General features: G+C 35.3%; 1 protein-coding gene across 3 annotated transcripts in view; it reads right to left on the reverse strand.

Annotated features, from left to right (window-relative positions):
• Positions 1-22,680, reverse strand: part of DLGAP2 (DLG associated protein 2) — a 337,736-nt gene that overhangs the window by 212,911 nt on the left and 102,145 nt on the right. The window lies entirely within an intron of this gene.

Raw genomic sequence — 22,680 nt, forward strand, 5'->3', positions numbered from 1 at the left:
AAGCCTGATATTAAAGGAACCATTACAATACTGAATGGACTTTGAAACCCATCCTATTAAACTATGAAGGAGATCAGTGTGGCAGCGGCCTCAGGGGAGACAAAGAGTTACATTGTCCCACCCCAAACCCTTTCTGAAGGGCGGCCCAGGAATTCTGATTGGGTTTGAGTCCCTGGGGGTTTCTCCCTTGTTGTGTTTTAAGTGGTCCCTGACCCTGAACTCCACCCTCAAGGGTGGGGACCCTTAAGAGTTCTGTCCCTCAAAAACCCCTATTGTGCCTCTGTTCGAGGCTCTCTGTTCTGGACCTGACTTTGTTCCCATGCTGAATAAATGATTTCATGAACCAGGAGCCCGTCTCGTTGGTGTTCCATGCTGGTCCCCAAAATCCTGCTGCTTCCCTGGACAAGATCCTGAGGTTGCTGACTGCAACAATGCAGAGGAAATCTTTTATGTTACCCGAATTTCTCAGATAATTGGGAAAACAATTTGATCACAAAAGAGGTATGTGCAAGGTTGAGTCAGGTTGCCCCACATGCTTCCACAAGAATTCTAAATACTGTGAGTTCTGCTTTGGTGTTCAGACCATGTGGACAAGCTGAGACGTTCAGCATGATACTGATTACTCTTCAGTATTATGTGGGCATCCAGTCCAAGAATCACACTTAAAATTTTTTTCCATAAGCACACAGTAACACTTAATAGAGGGAAAATTCCTATTGATCTGGAACCATATTTAAAGCAATCATATCAAGCTAAAAGAATGGAACTCCTGTGAGTTTCACTACAGATGCAACACATCTGCATGAACAAATAAAGTTTCATTTACCAGAAAAAGATGAATCTTAAACAAAATGGAGCATACTGGCAAATACATGATTGAACAAGAACTTCATGGAAAAAATCCTCTAAAATGACATATAAAGTTGAAAAATCTGAAAGATATTCAAAGTGTTCAAATTTAATAATCAAAAGTTCATCATTGCACCCAGGAAAATCACCAGACAAATTTCTTTTAATACAAATAAAGTGGGTTTAATTTTCAAATTATCTCCTTCTGAAGACATATTTCAACTCTTAGGGGAGTGATTACATAAGGAATTGTACTCTGGTTCAAACTTTGCATTGGTATCTGTGTTTGTGTAGATAAACAAACCACACACCTTTAAGTGCTCAAGAACACCTGTAGCTTTCAGAGACAGAGTAGTTAAGCTATTACTGTGCTACACTGAAAATTAGCTTTGTGATTTCTAAAATGACATTTGAAATAGACACAGGTAATCAGGATGTCATTATACGTACCCTTATCATCTTATTATTGTTTTCTACTGAAAAGCACTGGTTCACTCTTTTTCTCTTTCTGTTATTTGCAGCCTCAGTGAGCTCACTCAAAATCTGGGAGCAGATTTTGTTAGTCAGTTTTTGGAGTTGACTCTTTGGTAACCCAACAGAGAACCAAAAACCCCAGGCATTCAGGTAATATCTAGTACATCACCAGGATCTTCTATAGAAACAGATATTTGTCACATGAATGTGTTATAAAAATGTCAAAATGCCACCTAAAACAAAAAACATTTTTTATTTGGAAACTTGATTCTTTATCTTGAAATGTCAAAGTATTGCAGGGGGAAATACAGTAATAGTTTCTGTTTGATCTGATACTTTTGTTGTTTATAAATTTCAGCTTATATTCATAAAGAGGTCAGACAGGTATAGTCTCTTGCTTTACAAGAAATTACACATTTTCCCACGGTTTTCCTGTATTATAGCAAAAAAGCTTAATTCTACTTGTCTTTTCTAAGTAATGAAGTCACATTTGCTATTATAACATTTTCAAATACAGTATAAACAAGAATTCTGCTACACTTGAAATGGATATTCATATATATTTACTCGATTGCTTCTCTTCCCTGATCAGATCTAATACCTCAATAAAAAATAAATAATAAAATTTGACATAAAATTAAAGAATAAAGAGAACACCACTGTTGTAAATGAGAAAACTACTCTAAATTTTTCTGACACTGCATTAGTGCTCTTGTATCATAGAAAATAAGAGAAAAAAATATTGATACTGTGCAATATGAATAATTTATGCAATAGGAAACAGTTATTAAATTACACAGAATAGATCTGTTTATCCAATTCAAGCTTTGAACAATTTGTTCCAATTTAGAGAAAGGTAAAAGGACATGTAAACCCAAGTGCAATAGAAAACACAAAATGCATTGCAAATACACTTTATGAATTGAAGAAAAACCTCAACAGACCTGCTCAGATTAAGATGTTCAGTTTCATTTAGCCAGAGTACAGAGAAAGAAAAAGTATCATATTTCTATGTTTTACCTAAAAAAAAACCAACACAGTTAAAATAACTTCATAACTACCAATTTTGCTAAGTACATGAAATTATTCTATTGCTTACCCCAACATAAATACAGGTGACAGTCCTAGTAAAAGGTAATTAGCATATCCAATGATCCATGAAGCACATAGATTTCAGTGTAGAGTTTAATTACCAAAGTCTCACACTAGGCTGGATATTACTTTGAGATTTATGAGACAAATAAAGGATTATGATCCTGAATGTACTTTTGGTACAAACACATTTTCTAGACTACTCAGGTAGACTGAGGACCATAAAAGGTCTTCACAATGGTACAGAGCAAAGCAGTTCAATCATATGTCCAGGCTGTAGTCAGAGGACTTTCACTGTCACTAGCATTGCTAGTGTAGCAAGAGTTATTACCTAACAGAGAAATTAATCTGTACCAACTGACACAGTTAATCCAAACCACACTGCAGATCCTGCTTAGCAGATTTTGAGTCTTACTCATCTTCAAAGCCACATCCAGAAAGAAGACATTAAAATGATATAACCTTACTGATCTCATGAGGTTAAAAACAATTATATTTACGATGGTATACATTAATGTAAATTCTAAATTACATACAGAGAAATTATTTCAGAAGATATTCTATTTACTTAGATCAATCTATTTTTTTAAGACCTTAAAAATGTAAATGGCTTCTCCTTCTTGTAAAGATAGTATAATTTTTTTTTCTTTATTACTTTGAACAAACTTTCAACTGAACTTGTAGATGAAAAGAGAATGAACAGGAGCAATTTACTGAAATGAATTGCTGTGCTCATGTGATAAAGACTTTGTGAAGGTAAATATAATCTAGGCTGATAGAGCAAACACACAGAAGCATGTGAAATACTCTGTGATGTCAGTAACTCAAATGCTGATTGTTCTCTGAATTTGCTCCTGTAGTTTTGAATGTCAGAATCCACTGCTGTAGTGGAACTGGAAGCAGCTATCATTAATACTGGGGAGCGGATTGTTTAATTCTGAAATGCACAGTGCAGTTCTTGCTTTTAAAATAAATTCTTTCAATTTCTCTAGAATTACTTTCATTGGACCTTGTGCAAAAATACCAAAATAATTAGAAAACATTTGAACAAAACATTGTGATTTTCTTTCAGGTCAGGAACAAATCAAGAAAAGTTTTAGAATCTCAAAAGGAATGTGCACTAAAAAGGTCAGAAATACTTTTAATGAAATTGTGCTCATTTACAACACAGGAAAATACAGCACAAATAGTGCAGAATTGATGAAAATTTCACCTTTCATGAGACCACAATGTCTTCTACGATAAAGTTTCCCTGGTTTGATCTAATCACAGTTTAGATCAAATTGGATCAAATTAGCTGGATTTCTACTGGCTATATATGACCAGGAATATAATATACTCCAGTTCATAGGAAAGTAGAATTCTTCAGTCACTCATTTCAAAGGTGATTCTACCCCTCTATCCTGCTCTCATGACACCCCAGCTAGAGGACTGTTGTCAGCTCTGGGGCCCCAAAAGAAGGAGGACAGGAAGAAGAAGGGCCTGTTGGGATGAGTCCAAAGCAGGCCATGAAGATGATCAGAGGGCTGGAGAAGGTTTCCTATAAGGAGAGTTGGGGTTGTTCATGAAAGAAACAGAAGAGAAAAGGCTTCTGAGTGATCTAAAGGCAGGTATACTACCTGAAAGGGGCATACAAGGGAAAAGGAGAAGGAACTTTTATAAGGGCATGGAGATATAGGATAAGGGGGAATGGCTTAAAACTGAAATAGGTCAGGTTTAGATCAGATATTAGGAAAAAAATCTTCACTATGAGGGTGATGAGGCAATGGAATGAACAGGTGCCCAGAGCAGTTATGGATGCTCCTTCCTTCAAAGTGTTGAAACCCAGGCTGGATGGGGCTTTAAGCAACCTGGTCTAGTGGGAAGTGTCCCTGCCTGTGGCAGGGAGGTTGGAACTATATGATCTTTAGGGTCCCTTCCAACCCAAACCATTCTAAAGTTCCATGAATATAATAAAAATATTACTAAATGAAAGACCACAGGAACCTTCTTAAAGGTTTCATTAAATTAAGGTCATACTTTAATAAACAGAAGAATTATAACAGCTACTGGGAAAAAAAATGAACCAAGTTTGTTGAGAATAACCAAATGTTTTGATCATGAATTAAAGTCTTCCTAAATTAATTAAAACACCATTAAATACCTTTTAGCATTTCTTATTAGAGACCCTAGAAGCATGCTCCAAAGACTTCCATGGCAAAAGAAACATTAATAAAAATGTGTATTTGTGTAGCATAGCATTTTTTTTTCTAAACAGAGTGTTATACCAGTTTTAACCACCTTTAGAGTCAGAAGAAATGTCAGTAATTTTGATTTTCTGGGGATGAAGCTACCATAAGAACAGAGAGGAAACCACAGATTTGTAATTTGAAGCTGAGAGAACAATGCCTTGCATACTAACTGCCTATAAAATACTCAAGTGAAATGCTGATTAAAGAAAAAGTATTTTAGTGTTGCACTGATGTATTAACATATATTTGGCAGCTAACATTGATAAAAGAAAGTTAAAAAAATGGAAACCAAAACTAAAGTTAGATTAATGAAAGAAATAAAAAATATTTAGTCAGAAACCCCTTTTGATTTGAAAATGCAAACAAGGACTTCAGATCCCTCAAGGTCTTTGTTACCTGTGTAATGCTTTTTGATAAATGTCTTGTTCTAAATACCATAACATCTATATTTTTGTATCACAATGGCAAAGCAAAAAGGGTATTTCTCAAAATTGGTTCTGTAGGAACAGAGAAGTTTTAGAAATGCCACTGTTTTAAAAGTGCACCAAGCACAATGTGTTTCAGGAAGAGAACTGAGCAGCTCTGAAATGTGTCTAGCATCATGCTCTAGGAGCAGCAGTGAACCAAATGCAATTCCTCTGCTGTGCTTCTGCACTCCTCCCATGCACATACCAAAATTGCTAATGTAAATTCAGTGTCTGTAAGTACTAACCCAACTAATTCTGCTTCCAACACCAAGGGGTGACTCTCTTCACCAGCAGTGTATAAGCAAGAATCCCCCTCTCTAAGCACAAAAAATAGAGTTTTAGGGACCCTGTGGCTGCTCTGGAGGCAGAACCAAGCACTCAGACAATATCATATCTAGACTGATTTCTGATCAAATGATTCAGGCCTTCCAAGAATGCATTTCAAAGAAAACTGGAGCAGTCAGTGAAGGTGGGATTCATCTGACCAAGAGCTGATATCTGCAGTATTCTGTGCAGACATCTGCTTCTGTCACTGATTTTATAGTCAGCAAAGATTCATCTGGGAATACAGGTCTTCCTTAAAGAAAAGTCATATTAGCAGACTTGAGGCAGAGTGTGGGAGAACAGTGGAAGAATGGTGAGGATTGTTGCAAACATGCTCAGGTGACTTACAGATGGGGTGTTAAAAAACATACATGTCACACTAATAGTACTTTAGTCTTGTGTGCTTGACAAGCAGAACACCTGTGTTTAGGAAATGCAGGCCTGTGATACTCAGAGGCACCCTGTGGAAGTTGCCTGAGACTCCTGCCCTGCTGTGGGAAAGATCAAAGCCCAGTGGTTGAGTGAATTCACACAGTGCTGTGTGAATCCCTGGAAGCCATGTGGAACAGCAGGTCCAGACAGCCTCTGGCACAGAGTGAGCTCCGTGGTGCCTGTGTCCCAGCCCGTGTGCCACTGCCCAGCTGCTGCCTGGAGGCTCCCCAGGCTGGTGAGGTTAGCAAAATAAATTCACACCCCTTGCATTTAATCTGTGGCTTTGCATTTGTTCCTGTGTCCTGTCTGTCCTGAGACACTCCCACTGTCACTTCTCTTCGCTGCTTGTATTGGGGGGCCAGGTAGGTACAGGATGTTAGACTATGGCTAAAGGGAGGGAAAGGAGCACTTGCCACGGCAAAAACTGAACTTATGAGCAATATACAGAGGAAAGGAGTAGTAGGAGAATGGAGCAGGAAAAAAGGATGAGAACGAGCTTTGGAGAACAGAACTGGAGATAGAGAGAGGAATAAGGAGAGAAAAAGGAGATGAATAAGAAAGTCCTCTCACTTGAAAAAAAACCCCAGAAACTAAATAATCCAAAAGGTTAATAAATTATATTTATTCAGGTTCTTAATTGCTTGAAGTATTCATTTTTAACAGTGCTATTGATGTTTTCTGCACTTAGGAAAAAAAGCTGAGGCTCCAGATATGAGAAACTCACCACTTTTTATTTTTCTTCCCTTTTTTACTTCTTTTCCTTTTTTTTTTCTTTTTAATTACTGGCTAATTTAGGAAGACATACTTTTCCATTTGTTAATTCCTCCCATCCAAAACTGCTTGGGTAACAGGAAAATACACTGTTTTATTTTCAACTACAGTAAAGGAATTAGTGTTCATATGATGAAGCTACTCTCCTGACATTAACAAAAAACTTAAAAGCACCAGGAAAAAAAGAATACAGAAATAAACAAGGACTTTAAGGCTGACCTTCCTAACCACAGTAGTTTATTTCTTCAGTAACTGAAATAAATTGAATTCCTGATTGGCTAAAGAAGGTCAAAATAGATATTTGGTAGTTAAGCAAGGATTCAAACAAAGGATGGTTTTAAGGGAAAAATTTTGCATTGCTTGTTATAACTGAAGAAAGAGGTTGTTCCAGGCTTATATAGAAAGCAATGTGAAAATACTGCAGAAATTTAAGGTTCTGTAAGGTGGATAGTAGCACCCAGAGTTCTGGATGGGTGCATTTTAATTAAATCAAAGTAAACAAACCAGAGCAGGGCCAAGTGTGAATCAAGCTGCAGGTAAGCTTGACATGAAATTTGAAGGTGAGTCTGAGGAAGTCTGAAGTTGCTGAAGAAGGAGAAAAGATAACAAAGAGAGAAGCGTGGGGTAATTTGCTTGGGGAAGAAAGAAGGACAGTAACTGTATCTGCAAGGTGATGGACAGCCTAGAGCAGAGGAAAATGCTGGGTGTACAGGCTGGAGCAGAGATGGTGTTCCTTGTCAGTATGTGGCTGATATACATAACCCACCCCAGACTTAGGAATGGTGCTCACACTTTACAGGTTTACCTAATCCTTTTTTTTAGCCCAAACATGCATAACAAATATACTTTTCTGAATTTTGAAGATTCATTTATGGGTCACTGACCACATTTTGAGTTTAAAGCAAGTTGGTCCTTCTATTTTTTAATACTGTAACTGGTTAAGTGTGGAGCAGCTGAGTAATCAACAAATACCCTTATTTTTTGGAAACAAGTTTAGGATTAAGTTTATATCTGTAGAGATTAGTAACACAAAAAGATCTTCAGTCTTGTTCCCTGGGAATTCTGCAGGCTGGGACTTGCAGTGCAGAGGACAACATGATGGAAAGGTTTACAAAACATATGCAAAATGGAAAACAAATTAAAAACCTTCATCCATAAGCAACATTACAGAAGTGATCATCCTGGAGAGTGCCACTTTCAGTGCACTTGTTTTCCCACATTTCTTTTCTTAGATTGATCAATAAATAAATAAAAACCTTGCTAAAAATTCTAGGATAAAATAGCACTTGTGAGCAAGAGGTAGGACAGCTTGTCAAAATACTTTTCCCCATGTATTTCACCCTCCTTTTACAGGAAAAAAGTAAATATACAGCTCAGATGTTCAAGTGATCTAGTAGGTACAATTGAGATGCGTTTTTTATCTAAAATGAGAATATAAGTTTTTATATTAAAACTATTAAATCTAAGGCCATTTATCTTATGACTCCTTACATATATGTACCCCGATTCACAGTGAAAATGTTGGACACAGCTGTAGGCAGAGAAAACTTTGCTTTATGTACTGAAAGCAGGCTTTTTATCAATTGCTAGACTATTCCCAGAATAGCAGGTTTCAAGATATAGTTAATTCAATTAATTGTCAAATGCTTTTAGAATTTAGTTACATAGAAGCATTTTGCAGGTCATTAACTGCTATGTTTCTCACTAATGGGGTGCTACATTAAATAGTAAATAAATTATATTAAACATATTAAGTTCAACATTGATTAAAATGATAGAAAACCTCTCTTTGAAGACATATACACTTTTGCCTGAATGCCTTTTTGCAAGAAAAACAGTCTTGGCTGTTTTTGTATCTGCAAAGACACCCAACAGGAGACTTTGTTTAACAGCAAATTAAACTTCACTCTGTGTTTACAAGGGATGAGTTAACTGCTGGAGGTATAATGGGATATCTGCATATCAAAAGTGCACTAGTTTGATAAAATATATGTAAAAGCATCCTGTCAGTTAATAACAGCAGCAATGTTCTCATGGAAAGTAGGCTTTTAAAATATGGGTTTGCATACAGAAAGTGTTCATAAACAGGTCCCATTTCAGGTATTTCAGGGTTTTATAATTTTAAGTCATTCTCAATTTCAGCTTTGTATTTTTGGTAACATGATTATACAAGTACAGCACAGTAGAAATGCTTACATTCATTCCTGAAATTCATAATATATATAGCCCTTAAATCACATTTTTTTTCCCATTCCATTCAACATTGCTTCACTGTAGTATTCAGCTTTACATTCTTGACAATTAAGGCTGACTTGATAATTAAGAGCCAGCTGATGCTTAGTTTTCAATGGGAATTCAATGGTAGGTGGGGAAGCCCTATTGATCTACGAAAAAAATAATTTCTCTTTTTCCACAGCTGTCAAAAAAATATGCCTAATCCAACAAAAAATGTCAGCACAGGCTTAATCTGGTTATTATTACAAACATATAATGGAATATTTAAACTTGACTGCTTAAGACAAAGCATGTGCTCAATTGAGCAGCTAAGCAGAGAACTAAACAAATAAAGTATTAGCCTTTCTTGGGCTGTTGATTGACCAGCAATTTCACAGCTGAATTTTATATTTAAAAGTGCACACATTGCTCTTGGTCCAAGGCCTGGGAGCTGTATACTTCAAAATGTCTGTATGGATCTGAGAGTCTGAGACTTTTACACATTCCAGACACAGCAGCTACAATCCTGCAACTGACTTTCTTTCCATCTTCAGAGCACTGCTGTGCTTTGGGAACAGCCAAAGGTCCAACATGCCTGAATTCTGTAAGTCTGAAAGGCTCCAGTCTCACCAGAGCTTTAGCAGGGATGCCACAGTTGATCAAACAATTGCCATCCTGTTGCAGATCTCCTGAGAGCTGCAGCAGGTTTCATTCCTCATCACACAACCTCCAAGGCAATTCTATCAATCATCCTTACTAGCATACTCTTGTGCTGCATTATAAGTGCAGTCCATGGACATTTAGGGACAAGTGGCAGTGGAAGCAGAGAATGATTTGAATGACTTTTCAAAATATTTAATATTTTTCTATACAAGAAATAGGAACTATGTCTTGGTCTTAATTCATTAGTACTCAGGTTGCAAGTTGTCTCTCTGGCTACCTACTGAGCTCTCTTATATATTAAATATACAGCTCTGGGAAAGATAGTTATTAATCCGAACAGTCATAAGTGGCAGCATTCAACAGCTTGATTTATACTTTTACAAAGCCTAATTGATCAAAGTAAAACAAAAGAAAGGAAATCACAGTGGGAAGAGAGGGAAATAATTTGTAGGTCAGTTTAGCCAGTCTTGTCTTGTGCATCAGTTTGAGAAATGAGACAAAGGACAGAATCAATTTGGATATCAAGCTTACCTAAGAAACAGATGTTCTGTTTCAGGACTACATTTAATTCCTACTATATGCTTAATTACAAACTATTTTTTTGCATTAACACCTTTTCTTTTTCTCATTAAAAACTAAATTGGAAAACAACCCACTCACTGAAGCTGTGATATGTACTCAGAGAGCAGCTCTTGAGCTCGCCTTTGTTACTTGATGTAAACATTCTGATGTCTTTTGAGGATCAAGGCTGTTTCCCTGCTCAGTGCAGTAAAATGGCAAGAGACACAAATTGACTTGAGGGTAAACAAAACATGTTGATAAACAGAATATTACTTCATCTTTTTGTTTCTGAAATACAATAAAAACACAAAAATCACACAATAAGTGGCCAGACTTGGATTATTGAGTCACTGAAGAAGGTACTTGTTTTGCACTCAGCTTGAAATCAATCCCTGGGGGTTGATGAAGGGAAGATCGAGGAAGGCCAGTGAAGTTGCTTTATCCAGGGCTGTAAGCTCAAGCACTTCAATGAATCCAAAGTAGACAGGCTGATGTCAGCATTCTGAACATCACCAAGAAACTTACTGGCTGCAAGCATAGCAAGCTTACCCTTTTAGTGTTCCAAATAATTTTCAGCAACATTAATGTTGCTAAAAGAAAGATTTTAAGCCTAGTAATCCACTGCATGGTCTCTCCAAAATGTGGTATTACTACAAATGTCTCTGAAACATATTAGAATATATGAGAGGCCATGCTTTAGATCTTTTTATCCAAATTAACATTTCTCAAAATGTAAAAATGTAAACCATAGGAAATACAAAACAAATTGAAGTTATGTAAATGGAATTATTCACTAAACAGAGCTGTTTTGTCCATGAACTTCCTATGTTTCATTTTGATTCCTCACAAACAGAACCAGAATAGGTGACTGAATTTTGCTTTTGGTTAATGTGTTTGTCTATTTCCCTTGTACCACTATGGATAAATAGCCATCTACTCCTTCAAAGAAAGAATGATTACATAGGCCACTGGAAATCTGTTCTATGTTAGGCTTTAATCCAGACCAGGACATTCATCTGGAAAACAGACTCAGCTTCAGTGTTCCTGTTCTGAACTAAGTGGAACTGAAGGACTTATCTCACATCTGAAGAAGAGCTTGTCAATAGTGTACATTTATTTTATAAAACATTAGTAAGCACATTGTCATCTTAGTCCCTGCATTTCCAAGATATGTTTTCTTTACGAAAGGTCTGACCTTTTCTTCAGAAATTAACCTCAACCTAAACTTTTAGATCACTCCTTTAAAATTAATATTCATTATAGTCACTTCTCCTGAGGAGAGACACTGTATCAATGTTATTCCACCAGAAATTGGAGTCAGAAAAAAGCTATCCAGAAGTTCAGTAGAGCTAGGGAGCTTAATTTACCACTGTATGAGCAATTACTTCTCCGATAAATTATGCAGCATTTATTAATTAATGTATTACCTGTTCAAACAAGAAACAAAATTCTCTACTGTGCATATTTTAGTAGATGGAATATGATACATGATGCTGCAATGAAACAGAAAGAGGAATGGAGGGATTTATGGCACTAAATTCAGGGTGAGTCAGGAGAGATGTTTACCACAGGGTGAAAAATGTTCCATAAGGAATTGGTGAGTTGAAGAGAACAACAAAGCTGTGAATATTTACAATGCATTTATCTCTTTCTAAGCAAGTCAGAGAGAAAGAGCCTGACATTTTTGGAACTGCCCTGCTGTGTTCCCACATTTTTGTTTGAAAACAATTATCATTCATTTCTAAAAATTTATTAAAATGTTGCTTCTGCTAAATAGTGTCACTTTTGCTTAATGAATTTCCTTTGTCTTCACAGTACATTTGATCACTTTTTAGATCATGCAGCTTATTAAGAAGGTCTCTGTGGACTCAACCAAAACATACTAGATGTTATTTGTAATTTAAAATTTAGTAAGCAACCAGTCACTACAAAACAAGCGTAAACATTCTAACCGCAGTTTACTCCTTATGTATTTACTATACTGAAAACAGAGACATTTAGATAAGATATTAGGAAAAAATTCTTAATTATGTGGGTGGTGAGGCATTGGAGCAGGATGCCCGGGGCAGTTGTGGATTATCACTTCCTTGAAAGTGTTCAAGACCAGGTTGGATGGGGCTTTGAGCAACCTGGTCTAGTGTGAGGTGTCCCTGCCCATGGCAGGAGGGTGTTAGAATGGGATGATCTAAAGTTCTCTTCCAACACAAACCATTCTCTTATTCTATTTAAAACCAGCTCTGTTAGGTTCTGTTTCACAGCCTTTTGTTGCTGTGGTCACTTAGATTGTCATTGAATGGAACAGCATTTTGTGATGTGATCACAGCTGATTCACAACAGATTAAAATGGAACACTGTCCTCTTAGTACATAATTGTACTGTTTACTACTACAGCTTTTAAACCTTAAAAGTAATCCAAATGTTGATTCATTGTAATTTTTTTCTAATTCTGTTGGAAGCCCTTAATTCTCAGGCAGCAGATTTTTCTGGAAAAAAACAGCCTATGACAGACAAAGAGATATACTGAAAACCATACAGAGTGACTGTATATTTTTTAAATTTAGCAATAATAACATATTATTTAATATGACCTAATATTTAAAAAATGTATTTCTAGCAGTATCCTAGAATGCAATATGGGAGATTATTCTTTTTAATTCCAAGTACTGCATTTATATCTCCAGAGCTGGTTGTTTCTGAAGTTTCCACTGTAAATGTAATTCATCAGATGTTAATGAGTAATGTAATTTTTCACTTGTGAGGGTAATGTAGGTTTGCTATAGAACGCTCATTGTTTAGAACCAAGTAGTAATTGTACTTTTACAGCAAGATCTTGTGCTCAGTCAGGAGGGATAGTAGGCAACTACACAGTCAGGTAGGGCTGTATTTTGTTTCTGCTTCTGTCAATGCTCAACTTTGGATTCTCCTCCAACTCTTCCTGTTGTCTCCATCATTCTTAGAGAGACAGTAACAAATTGCCTACTTCTTTCCACTGTGAGTTGGAATGATCGATTTGTCAATGTCTAGTTAAAATATATTGTACAAGTCTTTATATGTCTTCATATTCAGAGGCTGATCTTTCTAAAAGATAATGTTAGGAATAGAGCACAGATGCAGGCACAAAGTATTCATCTTCATCTGTCTTGTAGAAAAAAACCTAGTGCAAAATTTCCTTAACTGTCCCGTTTCAAACACATTAATCATTTCAGTTTGTGTTGCTTACTCAGTCAGATACATCAAGTCCTGAGCTTGCGCTGCTGAAATAATTGTTGCAGAAAGGTACTACGTGGTTCAGCAGAGCACAAATGTTTTCCACAGATATATTAAAATGCTAAAATGGGGCCAAATTCACTGCAGGTATTAAAACCACCATCCTTTAGAGGCTGTGACACTGGAAAAAAATCCTGCATCAATGGAATAGAGCATGAATTCCAGTTTGCAAGCTGGTCTTTGTCCTTCTTCTGTTAGATCTTCTATCATATCCAAGGCTGATCTTTTGTGCTAGATGATGCTTCTGTATTTGGTTTTCCCAGTGAGAGAAATGGATGTGTTTAATCTCTTTCCATGGTGTCTCTACTCTCATGTCACAAAATGAGAACTCTAAGCTCAGCTAAATTGGCTTGGGAGATCATAAATCTGTCTGTGTCCCCTCAAGTTATGGGTAATCTGAGGTCATCTTTTCAAGGTAAAAGACATTGAACACTAAGAAACAAATTAGAGTTATAAAGATTCTGCAAATAAATCACATTTATCTTATTGTGACTTAAACCATGATCCAACACAAGAAAAATCTTATACTGTGTCATAAAACACAGAGAGGGATCTCCCTTCTTTTGTTCCTTGCTGCTCTTGAATATCACTGTTGTTGATAGTTCAGAAGTTCTTTATATTTTCCCAATTCTGCTCTTGTGTAAGTCCCATCATCTAAAGCTTTACCTCTCTTTTGCAAGGTTTCTGGCTTCTCCTTTGTTAAGGAGAAATTTGATCTCTTTTCTACCTGAAATCCTCCATCAGTCAATGACTCTGTTGTGTCTTTACCAAAGATCTGGAATTCAACCTTGAAAGCTGTGTTTGTCCTTGTCATGTGTCTTGTGGGAGCTGTGTTTATATCTATGGTTGTTGAAGCTTAGAAACCTCATACTGCTAGTCTTTTGCCTAAAGGAAGATATTTTCCTTTTACTTTTTTTAGGCTTTAGATCAATATGAAGACATTCATATACAGATTATAAAAAAGCCCCATACTTAAAACAGAGTGCACTCTGACCCACCTGTGCAGGCATAGAACCTTTGGTATCACACAGGATTCCTAAATTACATACTGATTGCTGCAAAGACTTTCTCATGGCAGACACAGTAATAACATGTTATTTTATGACAGCACTTTTACAACATGAAGTAAATCATTCCGAAAAACCCTCTCCCAAGCTGGGCTTAAACTCTCAGCAACTGGCTACCTAGAAAACACAACACATACATAACCTTATGGTATCAAGAGTCAGATTTAGCTTACAGAAGAAAAGGCCAGAATTTGAACTGCATGGACTTGATGATAAAGTGTGTAGTCTGCTAGCATAGACCAAATAAGATTATTTTTGGCTTGTCTTCAGGAATATCCTCCAGATCCTCTCTGTTGTTTCTGTGGTACAAGGCAAATATTGCAGTGATTAAATAACCACTTAATCTGATGCTTCACCACCAGAAAACTGGAAATCACTATGTCTAGCACAAAACTATTCTTAACATAGTTTATACACAGTAAATACAAAGGAAACAAAGGAAGACAGAAAACACCAACATGTTCTTCATCAGTAAGGGGAATTAGTTTTCTTCTATATCTGTATGATGAACTGAAGGTTATTGAGGAAAAGACAAAAAAAAATATCTATGGTGCCAATTCAGAGCATTAAGTTAAAGTCTTATTTCAGTTCACAAAATCCATAATTTACAATAATCTACAAGAGTAATTTTGTTCCATCGCTAATTTGCTCTTGGTAAGGAACAGAGACTGCTGAGATGGAATTATCTTAAAAGCTCCTTTTCAGAATGGAGTCTGATTTGCAAACACAGACATTCATTTCTTAAAAAGGACACTGATATTATATACTTGACAAACAAAAAACTTAATGGCATAATGAAAATTCACCACAAGCTAAAAACCCCCAGAAGATTAGTTTCCACATACACTGAAAGATAAATGATTTCTATGTTTTAATAATTAGTCTGTCTCATAAGGAATGTTGAAAATGGACATTAGTGTAACCAAGCTCAACATTCAAAGTTTCTAATTAAACTAGTCCATTCTGAACAGTGAACAAAATTATTATCATTTTCTTCCACATAACTTGTTGGACCATCTACAAAGCCCTATATCTGACAGAATACATTCATCCCATTATCTCTTCATGGGCCATGTTGATGTTAAATAAAACAAAGAGGGAACCATGTCTTTTGTGAAGCATTAATGTAAGGGCTTATTCCTTTTGCTAAGCATGCTGAGGCATTCACTGGTAGTCCATTTGTACCACTGAGACAAGTAAGCTGCGGGGAAAGAACAAACTTACTCAAGTTTCTGCTATATTGTGTGGGGTTAAAATTTGTAAAACCAGCTTTGGGGTAGGAACTGCGCTGGGAAGGACATGCTGCCTCTTGATGCACCTGGAAAAGCATTTTTCCAGTAACTGGAACACTATGTCAAGATTTTTCTGAAATATTTTTCAGAGACCAGCTCTGAAAATCTTGTTTAACATTCATCTGCACAAGCTAATTGTTATTAACACAGTTGCTGCCATCATATTTTTCATGAACAATCAGCAGATTCAAAAAAGTATTTCCAACCACATACTGAAAGCTATTTCTTTTCCACATATTATTACATAAAAACATTGCCTTTAGTATTTTATAAGGAGTGAGAAGATTCTAGTGACTAAAATTGTGATGAAAGCCTATGGAAAATAATCAGCAGGTACAGAAGACTAAATCAATCTGCTTGAAGTTATTTGCTGTGAAAGTCCTAGTTCTGTTTCCACATAGTATTTCCATAATATCAGTTGCAGCTCTGCACTAAGAGCTCAGGATTTTCATACTTTGTTGAAATGAACATTGCCAGAAGTTATCTAAGATTTATGCAAATGTACACTCTAGGAGAAACCAGCATTCTTTCTGCATGGAAATACCTGTTAAATTAATGCAGGTTTTGCCTTCAAAACCATCTTCCTTTTGCTAGCACACTATTTCTTAACCTTTTCAGATTAATGATCTAGAATCAAAGTAAAAATCATTCATGATCTGCTCAGTCAGAATGAAATGTGTACATGTGTGCAGTAATAATCATGTACTTTATCTGTGCATAGGCTTCAGAAGATGGATTAGAAATATTCAGTCTTGAAGTATGTGGTGATAGGAATGGAACTTTTTCTCTGCTTTCTGTTACAACTGTGCTTCTCAAACTTTACAATTGCAGATTTTTTTTTTAAGACTCCCCCTCTACCAAGAAGAATTAAACACTGATTGAGAAATAATAACTTAATCTTGCATACAGATGATCCAGTGGCACTTTGAGCATTTTGCATCTCACTCATGTTCAACTTTATATTTAGAATTAGCCTCACCTTTTCCTAGGAAAGGACAAAGATACTTACAATTCCCCAGTAGTGCAAGGCTCCTGTTGGATACAAAACTGCAAACTAAGGCAGACCTAAATTTCCTTTTAAGTAGGTGTCTGCAGAGGCCAGGATGACCATCTGAGCCTTCCCTGAGCCTGGGACTAAAGGACAGGTCCACGGAGTGATATGGTGAAAATCAAATCAAATTTGCAAACTGTTCACCCCAATCTACACATTGCACAACAACAACAACAACAACAACACCCACAAACCCAAAAAACTAAAAAAAAAAAACAACAAAAAAGCAACAAACAAACAAAAAACTACAAAAAACCTGCCCCATAATATCAGCTTTACCAGGTCAAATCCATAGTAAATTAAATTAGGAATGAATGTTGGAATGTGCCACCTTTTAAAAAAATAATAAATCCTTATATTTAGTTAGAAATCCACCACGTTTCTTATCCTACAAAGATGCAGAAGTATGTTTCTAAACCATAAAGTATGATAGACGCTGTAGGCAATATTCTGTAGACATTACTGTTCAACAGAAAGAGTTCTGCTATGTATGCATACAAAGAAGTATTACAGTTGAACTGCAGAGCATGGAAATTAGAAGCTAAGGGAAAGCACAGGCAGTTCACACTATAAAAGTTCTCATTTATGAGACATACTTCTAAAAGAGCATCTTTAAGAGGAAGGTCCTTCTGCAGAAATTAACATTCAGCAGACAAATCTGGCATAAGAACAAGTACTCAAAACAGGACATTGAATGTAATATGAAAATGTGCTAAACAGTTAACAAAATAAGAGAAATGGAAGCAAGAACTGTACATATATCCATATCTACTTCTATGAAAAGGTTAATTTAAAATATCAGCATCTTCTAGGCTGCACTGACCTTACTCACACTGGCCTCCCCTCCAGCAAACACGGCAGACCTGACACAATTTATTCCCCTACAGGAATAAATTACATTTGCAACTTCATCCACTGTTAATAGAGGAAATATTCACATTCCTAATGCTGCATGAAGCCTTAAGTGTGTGCCGACTATAGCCTTGGAGGCCAGCTTTTCTCCCCTCATCCCCAGAAATCTAATCAACTTCTCACTTATTCAGTCATATTGGAGAAAAAGAGATAAGATGGTCCTTGTCTTTGGTTTTGTTTGTTTGTTTAATCACAACAATGTGAAATGAAGGTGCATTTGGGATTACATCCTATTTATCTAAATTAAATCAGGTTTTTTTTCTTTTTCTGGTTTGCAAAACTCAGGGGAGTAGATCAGTAGACGAAAAAAACAAGAATAATATTGTAGTTTTGAGTACAGCTGTTTCCTGTACATATGAGAAGTAAAAAGAGCTGAAGAATTAAAATAATTTATTCCAAATATAAATTAAGTGAAGGCTTGGCACACTTTATTAAAGAAAATAATTTATTTTCTTAAAACAAAATGAGATTTGTTTCTTTAAATATTTCTATCTTAAGTAAACACAAGATCGACTATAAAATAACCAAAATTAGTATCACCATATTTCACACTCAGTTTACATAGGACCTAGGCTTCTGAATATACCATTCTCTATTTCAATTCAACTAGATAAAGGGGGAAGCTTTATTACTATTTATAGACAAAATTATTAATTTTAAAAATGTCATATATAGCTTCTTAAACTATATAAATATGATGGTTCAAAATTAAATCTTCAAATATTTCAAGTATAGCCAGACACTGAGAGCTTTTTCAGTAACTATATCTTTAGCAGACATAGTGTAAACAGCTTTTGCTCTCTGCCTAAATACAGGCAACATGAAAATGCAGCAGCAACCTGTGGTTCAACATTGTTTGAAGAAAAAAAATACTATAACTCTTCCCTAAAAGTCATGATACACATCACAGCTCTTCATGTAAAACACAGCACCTTTCAGAAATAATGCCCATTGTGAACATACTCTAACTGGGTATCCTAAAGAAATTAATTGGTAGAATCACACATTTTTAGCCCAGTGGGAAAGAGATTAAAAAATATTTAGGTTCATACAATCTCCAAATTTTGCAGGTTAGTTTTAAAAATGTATAGTGTAACTAACTTGCCTGCTTTTGTAAAAAAATAGTTCAATATTTACAGACTACCCAATGAAGTACAACAGCAATACAATTCTGTGAAACTTGAAAAAGTTTCTATAAAAATGACAAATCAAAATGACTTTGAGAGTAGCAAATAAAGTGTTAAAAAAATGTTTATTAACAACACTTGGATCAGGAGGAGGTTTCATATGACCAGTAATGTAATTTCATTTATCATTATTTAAATGCTAGGAAGGAAGTTCACCCAGGCACACAACTGTGTCTGTATATGAAAATCAAGGTGTTGGTGTACAAATAAATCAAAGCAGAAAGATTGAAGATCTTGATCCTATGTTTACATAAAATTTTTATACATAGTTGAATGGACTCAGCATTATCTCAATCACTTCAGGTAATAATTACGAATTATTATTATGTTCACAGCAGGAACCATAATCTATTTAAGTATTTCATAGTACATATACAGAACAAAAATATACAGTGGCAAAACTGTCAGCTCTCAGTGTAGATTACTAAATGTTACGATTAGCAAAATGAAGATTGAGTAAATTCTTATTATTAATAAGAATGTATTAATATTAAGAGTTATTAATATGCCTGCAATAGTTATCCATGAGATACCAAGGGATATGTTTATATTCAGAGCCAGAACTACACAGACAGAACATCATCAATATTAAGACATATTGACAAGTTTAGGGTATTTTTTGATCTACCTGCTCTCCAGATCCTTTATCTAAATAAGAAAAATGAAATCATAACAAAACAAAACAAAACAAAAACCCAACCAAAGAATATAAAACAGGCCAACAAAACAAAGGAAAAAATAGACTTCTTTCCTCCCAAACTCCAACACACTAGCATTAACCAGAGAACAAATGGCACCAAAGCTGATAGCACCTGAAATAAATACATCTCTCTAACACTGACATATCTGAAAAATAATTTTTTTTCATCAAGGAATATAGAGGTTTTTGTTGTTACTGTCAACCATTCAGTGACATTTCTTATATTTCCCAAATTACACAGAATATTTTATGCATCTTGTGAGCAAAAATAGTACAATTTATTTTTATTTCAGAACATTCAAAACTTCTTTTACTAAATAAAGAATTAAAATTATTTAAATTAATTTTCCACTATTTATCATATTGAAAATCCTCCTACAAGTAATTGACATAAACTTCTGTAAGGATAAATCTGTGACATATGCTAGCATTCTTGGAACTGATAAAAAAATTGAACAAACTTACTTTTTCCTCAGAGAAACACAAAATTATGTGGGCATCCGAGTTCAAAATTTAAATCAAAAGAAAAAAATCTTAGTTTTCTGACAAATGGATTTATTATCAGATAAAATATAATTGTGAGAAATTTCTGAATCTTTTGACACTTGGAGTCATTCAGTATCTATGGCTGTATGAATTATTAACTGTTTAACTTAACAGAAGAACAAGTTTAGGATAAAAACCCCAGTGTGCAATGTGAGACACTAAAAAATAGGACTCATCCAAGCGCTCCTTTGGCATAGAATATTTATTTTACTAATTAAAAGACTCACTATTTAAAATTTGCTGCCACAAACCCAGCAAATCTAACAATCTCAACCAGTTCTTGCACTAGTTACTGGCAAAAAATAATGGTCAAAGTTAATTCAAACTGTATTTGTATACCGCAGCCCAAAAGAGATCTGAGACACTGAGGAAGAATCTGGATTACCTGGACAAATTACAGAAAGAGTAAGACACTACTGGAGTTATGAAGGATATTAAAAGTGCCTGGAAGAAAATCTTTCATTTGCATAAGCTTTGAGAAGACAAGAGTGATCTAATGAAACCTTAGCTGCCACCAAAAGTACTTGTTTTCTGCCTTGATAATATAGAAAATTACATTTGATCAAATCATCTTTTCCAAACCCTCTGTGAATAAATACAAAGGTTTAGAAAGAGCAGAAATATCTGCTAGAGGATTTATGGGGATAACTGCTCCTGAAACTTCTCATGACTACACCAGTGTGTCTAAAAGAGTACTTCAGCTGTCACAAAGACTTAGCTAGACGTGTCTGTAACATGCCATCCATCCTCACTCAAAATCTGAGCAGGAATATAGCAAAGTACAACCCAGCAATGTTTACCATGACGACATAATCTGTCAACTGCAGATCACTTCCCCGAATGTAGCTGTTGTCACCTCTCTGAAAGCACGATACTGCTGCTCTTGTGTTTCCAAAAGACTACAGATGACCAATCTGACAATCAGAATTTGAGTCTTGCAAAATGCTTCCATTCTGTCACCTCTGTTACAGAAGCCCAAACATGATCAGACCACACCTAGCTGCCTGCATGTCTTTCAAGAAATGGTATAAACAGCTTCAGAGGAGCCCAGATAACATAAGATGTGAAACATTGTCTTCTTCTCACCCAAGCTGGGGAGATTTCCCCACATCTACTATTTCTCAGATGAATCTCTGTTTAACACTTTGGAAACGAGCATAGGGGGACTACACTGTGGCATGTCTGTCCTATAATTCTGCAAATTCACCTTGATATACTCAAGTACTTTAAGGCACTTAGTGAATTTTGATATTTTTTTTTTGTTTTATCTGTAAAGGAGGAAGAAAAAAGGAACTTGGAGGCAAACAGTATCTAACTTTAACTAATACTCTCTGAATTTTCTTCAAATTCCAAAAAAAGCAACCTAAAAGCCATAAAGTATCTCAAATTTATGAAGATGTGTACAGAGAAAAGTCAGAAATTACACTTAGAACACTGCAAAAACTTGATTTTTTAGTTCTTCCCTTCTCTTAGTGTACTATGGAACCATAGCAAAATTTATAGAACATCGCACAATGTTCTAAGAAAAGGATACTTCTGAGGGTTTTTTGGTTATTTTTTTTTTTGTTTTGGTTTATACAACAGAGATATGAAGTTTCTCTTAGAATGGCCTTTTAAAAACTAAGGTCATATCCTCAGAGCAGCTGCTTCTTCATTACAAAATCACATATCAAACTTCTGTGAATGATAAGAGTTAGATAAGAATTTGTGCTAATCTGGCAAGGGAAAAACTTCAGATTCTAAGTCTTGTCACTAATCTAAGGTGACAGTTATATCAATATTTTTAAAATTGAGGCAGAGAATTGATAATTAGCATTCCACTAATACTGTGTTTTAGAGGAGAGACTGGTGATCCAGGAGACATTCACTCCTGGGAAAGTTCATTTCAGCATAGCTAAAAATGGAGTGTTATGTTCTTGAGGCCTGTTCCTACAGTAGTACATATAACTGTCTTTTGAATGTGGATTTTTAGTCATGTAAATGTTCAAAAATATATTACCTTTTTTTTTTTTATTTCCCTTTTTACACAGTCCATATATATTTATTAATATTTGCAAAGCTGAAGAGGTATGAAAGAGGAGTAATGAAAAGAAAGGAAAACTATTGTTACAAAGCAGGCACAGCATACAATAAAACAGAATTATTCCATGCATAACTTTAAAGTTGGCCAACCTTATCAGGAGAGAAATATCTAATGAAAGACAAACAAACACCAATCTCATTTTTCCTTTTCATACGTGTATCTGTATTATTGTAAATTTATCAAATAAAGGACAAAGAAAATTTAAAAATCAACAATTGGCTGTTTATTAAAGGAATGGAGTCAAAACAAAATTCTAAAAGAATTTTTGTCAGTAGATAACAAAGGAGAAGAAGATAATTATTATTTAATTTACTGAGTTATTTCTCTAGATGCAAGGTCCCAAAGGCTTCCACTTCCAGCGTTCATATTGTAATAACTTGTCCCTCCTAAACTTATAAAACATTAGAAGCTGAAACTCTTTTTCAGCAACTATTCAAGACATAAAGCTGAATGTCCTTCTGAACAGTCTAGAATCTATAATTTTATTTTTTAGTTCA

This window comes from Pseudopodoces humilis, chromosome 3 (assembly GCF_049639895.1).
Source record: "Pseudopodoces humilis isolate 2021_Gansu_Grassland_sample_001 chromosome 3, ASM4963989v1, whole genome shotgun sequence".
Lineage (NCBI taxonomy): Eukaryota > Metazoa > Chordata > Aves > Passeriformes > Paridae > Pseudopodoces > Pseudopodoces humilis.